The sequence below is a fragment of the Zingiber officinale genome, chromosome 8A (genome assembly GCF_018446385.1).
Source record: "Zingiber officinale cultivar Zhangliang chromosome 8A, Zo_v1.1, whole genome shotgun sequence".
Lineage (NCBI taxonomy): Eukaryota > Viridiplantae > Streptophyta > Magnoliopsida > Zingiberales > Zingiberaceae > Zingiber > Zingiber officinale.
The window spans coordinates 47,505,986-47,512,195 of NC_056000.1; the positions used below are offsets into that span (position 1 = coordinate 47,505,986).

At 37.0% G+C, this 6,210-nt stretch overlaps 1 pseudogene; it reads left to right on the forward strand.

Moving 5' to 3' along the window:
* The first annotated feature begins 311 nt into the window (after positions 1 to 311).
* LOC122008868 lies at positions 312 to 5,465 on the forward strand (annotated as a pseudogene).
* Positions 5,466 to 6,210: the final 745 nt, after the last annotated feature.

Consider the following 6,210-nt stretch of genomic DNA (forward strand, 5'->3'; position numbering starts at 1 on the left):
TTACCCGGTGATTGACTGATGCAAAACGATGGGTCCCACAACTCCAGGCCAGGTTGCGCAACGCGTAAGTGAGTAGACATTGTGTGTGGTCGAGTTGCCTTCGTGCGACGGTAACGAGAAGATGCAGTGGACGATTAGGAACGATGACTTGTTTGTGGCGCATAAGGGAGTACCCCAAGTCGTTTCCTGAGTTGTGATCGCGCATTTAGGTTCGACCCACAATCTAGGAGGCCCAATATAATCCCATATCCCCACATAAATTTGAGATGAATCAGATCAGGCATAACTTCTCTTGGCCCGGCCCATTTATAGTAAGTTGTGTTAACTTTCCTCTTCGACTTCGAGATCAACTCGTCTTGGGAGTCGCCGTTGCTACCGCCCGATCTCGTGCTCCTCAGCTGGCCGGAGCAACTCCTCGAATCGTGTTTTTTTTTATCCCTCCTTCCTCGATCTGGTGATTAGGTAGGTTGGATTTTGCTTCATCCTTTATTTTCTGTGATTTTATTGTTTGATTCTGGATACGAAGATATGCCGCTTAGATGGCTTTACCGCTCGTTCGATCCTTAGATAGGTGCTTGGTTAGGTCCATATCAATTTATGAATTTGTGTAATGGTGTGATGATATAAGGATTTATTCAAGGTAATCCTTCAGCTTGACATTATTTTTCTTTATTATCTCTATAATAAGTTATTTAATTAAAATAAGTAAATTATTGCATTTTATCTGGAATTAATTTTAGGATCTAGTATTAGTTAGGATTTTTATTTACTCTAGAGCTAATTATTCTCCAATTTATTACTAGATATTTGAATTTGTCTTTCTTAATTGTTGATAAGGCACCTCTTTGATGTGTGTAAATAAAAATATATTATATAGCCTTTTAGCAATCAATCAATGAATAATAAAATCAATTTAACTCAATTAAAAGTCTTTGGCTAGCAGAGGCTGATCCCTCGAAGTGATTATCCTATTTTATCAAGTATCCTTCGATATAGGATGCAAATTCCTATCAACTTAGTAGGATTTTTATTTACTCTAGAGCTAGTTATTCTCCAATTTATTACTAGATATTTGAATTTGTCTTTTTTAATTGTTGATAAGGCACCTCTTTGATGTGTGTAAATAAAAATATATTATATAGCCTTTTAGCAATCAATCAATGAATAATAAAATCAATTTAACTCAATTAAAAGTCTTTGGCTAGCAGAGGCTGATCCCTCGAAGTGATTATCCTATTTTATCAAGTATCCTTCGATATAGGATGCAAATTCCTATCAACTTAGTATCTGAGCTAAGTTCTTCACCACCACCAGTTGCTCTTATATCACAACCACACACACTCTACACTTATTCAATTCTAATATGATGGTAGGAATACTTCATATAATAACAAATTGAAGATCCTACCTGGCACAAGAAGAATTTCCTTATTGGAGAAGTAGAACTTCTACTATAGGGCACGCTAAATGACTCTAAGGTGGATATAACATCTTTATGCCTTGAAAGGGAGCCTCTTCAATGGTACCAATTGCTCGAGTCATGCTATAGCTCTGCATTTTAAGAATAGTTTGTAGATAGTCTTCTCACATGGTTCACCCCCTAAAGTATGAGAATGCAGATGAGGAGGTATCTAACACTCGACACATCTTTACAATAGCAGAGTACTAGAGCCTTTTTTCAACTCTTTGACCAAACTTGTGGCTACTTAGAGCGATAATCATTGAACACTTTTATGGAAGTAATTTGACATTTAAAAAGAAAAAACATTAAGATGTACAATCTTCTCACCATAAAAGCTGCATTGTCCTTTCCAAAAAGTTATATGAAGAGAAAACCATCAGGAAGAATGGAGAAATAACAAAGTTATGATAAATCCATTGTCAAAAATGATTCGTGATAGTACAAGTTTGAAACACAATTGAAAAAAAATACTAGTGGAAGAGAAAAAACAGAACGAATAACAAAAGATAACTATAAAGGCAATCCACTTGAGTACGTAAACCTTGATAATGGTCCGAAAAATTCATCTATCACAATTATTCATAACACCCATATTTAAAGTCACTGCATTAAATCCTTATTGTGAGCTTCTATCATCTGCAATAATCTCTACTTCTGTCATTTAAGAAAACCAAGGGGCAATGCCTTCTCAAAATTTTCTTACAAGATAGGTCACGGATCACTATCATGTAGATACTTTGGAAGGAATTATTACAAAAAGGAAACCTTGTCTAAATTTTCTTATGAGATGAGACGCGGGTACATGAAAATAATTGCTTTTTGTTAGAAGCTCAAACTTCCTTTCCCTCGGCTTCCCGGGCTCAGGTGAGAAAAAAAAGTTTTAAAAAATAGATAAAATTAAGGCTTTTCCTTCCTTTCCTCTTTAGAAATTGATAATATTATTTATTTGCTGCCCTAATAAAAGTTTTTTAGACCATTTTCTTATGTTTTTAAATGTAGGACATCTTATTTAATGTTCTGGATTGACTTCAACTATAGGGATGTAAATGAACCAAACGGTTCACGAGTTATTCGGAGCTCGGTTCGATAAAAAGCTCATTCGAGTTCGTTCGTTTATCTTATCGAGTGGAGCTCGATTTCGAGCTCGACAGTTTTATCGAGCCGAGCTTGAGCTTAAGGATATTCGGCTCGTGAGCTAGCAACCATGATCGTTTGTAGGCTCACGAGCCAAAAAAAAATGAGCCTTAAAACGAGCTTTAAAACACACCTTAAATCGAGTCAAAAAATGAGCTCTAAAACGAGCCAAAAAACGAGTTCTAAAACGAACCTTAAAACGAGCTTTAAAAAGAGCCAAAAAAGCTAGCTCTAAAATGACCCGAAAACGAGCCCGAGCTCGCTTAACGAATTAGGCTCATTAACTATGATAATCGAGCTAATAACGAGACGAGCTCGAACTGTTCGCGAGCTTAATAATTCCAAAATGAGTCGAGCTCGAGCCTTGTAATAAAAGTTTGATTCGAGCTCGAGCCGAGCTCGAGCCCGAATATAACTTAAACGGGCCGAGCTCGAGCCTAATACTGTTTGGCTCGGTTCGGCTTGTTTACATCCCTATTCAACTATTTTCCTCCATGCTTTATTTTTCCATATCATCCATTTTTTGTATTTTTGCTGGAGTGTGCATCGAAGGCATAAGGAAATTCTCGTGTTCATAATTGGAAAAGCTAAAAGGTAGAACTTTCTCATCACTTCTGTTTAGGATATGCATGGATAATTAAAATAGAGTCTCAATTAATATATCTGATACTCATGTTCTATCAGTTTTCCAGTAGCCTTTGGTGTCTTGTGTTTCTGTAGTTTTTGTAACTTTCCTCTACTGCATCCGCATCAATGGTTTCCATTTTTTTTTTTCAAAAATTTTATAAGATAGTGATTAGGTGTTCTTTTCTGGAGATACTAGCATTTTATCTTTTTCTCTGCAGATATGGCTGGAATGGTACCAGAAGGATCACAGTTTGATGGCCACCAATATGATGCCAAAATGAGTGAGCTGTAACACTTCTTACTTTTGAATCACTAGTATGATCGCTTAAAAAATTCTTTTTTTTTTTTCAATTTTGCCTTTCTAGGAAATGCCAATTTGTATTTTATATTTATCTGCTTGCTTCTGGTAACAGAACTTTTTTTGCACAATTTTCTTACTGGTACAGGTTAAATGCTGATTGGCAGGATTTCTTCACATCGTATGATGAGGTCTGTGAAAGCTTTGATGATATGGGTCTCCAAGAGAATCTTCTTAAAGGCATTTATGCCTATGGTAATGGCACAAACAACAGTTTTTAGTTATGCACTTCTGTTACAAAATGGGATGGAGATTTAACATTTTACTTTGTAGGTTTGGAGAAGCCCTCGGCAATTCAGCAAAGAGGAATAGTTCCTTTCTGCAAGGGACTGGATGTTATCCAGCAAGCACAATCAGGGACAGGGAAAACTGCCACATTTTGTTCTGGTATTTTGCAGCAGCTTGATTATGGCCTGGTTCAATGCCAAGCCTCCTTGCTCCAACTAGAGAGCTAGCTCAGCAAATTAAGAAGGTCATGCGAGCACTTGGTGATTATATTGGCGTAAAAGTTCATGCTTGTGTCGGAGGAACAAGTGTTCGTGACAATCAGCGTATTCTTTCAAACAGGGTGCATGTTGTGGTTGGTACTCCTGGTCGTGTTTTTGATATGTTGAGGAGGAAGTCTCTTCGCCCTGATTATATTAAAATGTTTGTCTTGGATGAGGCCGACAAAATGCTTTCACGTGGCTTCGAGGACCAGGTCTCCTATTCTTCTTCATGTTTATTTGTCTATTTTGCATTTATCATGGAACACTCAGTTCATTTGCAATTATGATTCATTTTAAACAGATTCCTTATTTTGCATGGGATTTTTGGTTCTTTGTTGATGATATTTTTACCTTGCAAATATAAACCTATCCTTTGTTGTAAAAGGTTAATATCTAACAAAAACGTTGGATTAACTTCTATTTACCTCTAGAATGACCTAGCAAACAATGTATGGCTACCTACTCTTTTCTGACATTTCTTTGAGTTTTAGTAGTGTGATAACTCTTCATTCTACAAATGAAAGTTTTTTTTTTTGCCTGAATTGAAAATATGCATTGTCTGCTTCAGATCTATGACATCTTCCAGCTACTTCCTTCAAAGATTCAGATGGGAGTTTTTTCTGCCACAATGCCGCCTGAAGCCCTGGAGATTGCCCGGAAGTTCATGAACAAACCTGTTAGGATTCTCATCAAGCGTGACGAACTCACCCTCGAGGGTATCAAACAGTTCCATGTGGATGTCAATAAGGAAGATTGGAAACTAGAAACCCTCTGTGACCTCGATGAGACGCTGGCCATCACGCATAGTGTCATCTTCGTCAATACCCAACGCAAGGTTGACTGGCTTACCGACAAAATGAGGGCCAGGGATCACACCGTCTCAGCAACCCACGGTGACATGGACCAAAACACCAGGGACATTATTATGCGCGAATTCCGCTCAGGTTCCTCTCGAGTCCTCATCACAACTGACCTCCTTGCCCGCGGCATCGACGTCCAGCAAGTCTCCCTAGTCATAAACTATGATCTACCAACGCAACCAGAGAACTACCTCCACAGGATCGGACGAAGTGGGCGGTTCGGAAGAAAGGGTGTCGCGATAAACTTTGTTACGACTGATGACCAGAGGATGATGTTTGACATCCAGAAGTTCTATAACGTGGTGATAGAGGAACTGCCTTCAAACGTTGCCGATTTCATCTGAGCTCGAGCTACTCAGCGAAGACCTCCATCATAAGAAAGCCTGTTTTCCATTTAAAGTCCTTATTAAGGTTATTTATTTTCAGTGGTAATATCTGGAACCTTTCTTTTTTGTTTTCTTTAATAGTTACTCGAAACAAGTGATTGGTTATGCCATCCATCCTTCAAAGTTGGAAGATTTTGACTCCTCGTGTAAGAACTGTTGAAGACTCCGGCGAAGCAAGCCTAACGAATAACTTCTACTGGGTGAGTTTGCTTATCATCGCTTCACACTGCTATTGTTTATGGAGCCGATTTTGTGTATTTCTGTTCCCTTTAACCCCTGTAATTAATGTCAATGCGATTAGTTTGACTTGCTTTGATTAGCCTTTGCCCCCTGTAATTTATGGTTTGGATTACCTTGTTTCGATTATTTGTATAGTAAAGCAAATTGAAAATTTAAATGTAAAATATCTAAAGGTGATTGAGATTTTTTTGAGCGAGTCGATGTTAGATTCGAGTTAAAAATTTAGAAGAGGGTAATTTAATTTAGCATATCATCTTTTTGGATTGGAATCAATGTGGGTTCCAAGAAAAGATTGGGGGCCAATTAGATATATTATATGTGATCTTATGCATTACAACAGGTTTCTACAAGTTGAATCCAGTCTTATCCTGCATTGCAATATATTACTTCTGCAGCTTAAACCACCTAGAGGTACCATGTATGTATAAATTTATTAAATTGAGTCATTTATAGGATTATTTTTTTAAGAAAAGAATTTTATTTTATCATTCAAGTGTACCTTATTTCTATAACGCGGAATGTTAAAATCATTATTTTAAAATTATCAAAATATTTCTAGCATTTTTTAATTATTATTTAGCACTGCATTGTTAATGCTATTATCATTTAAATGATATATACTCGCCATATTCATCACTTCAGTAAAATAATAATG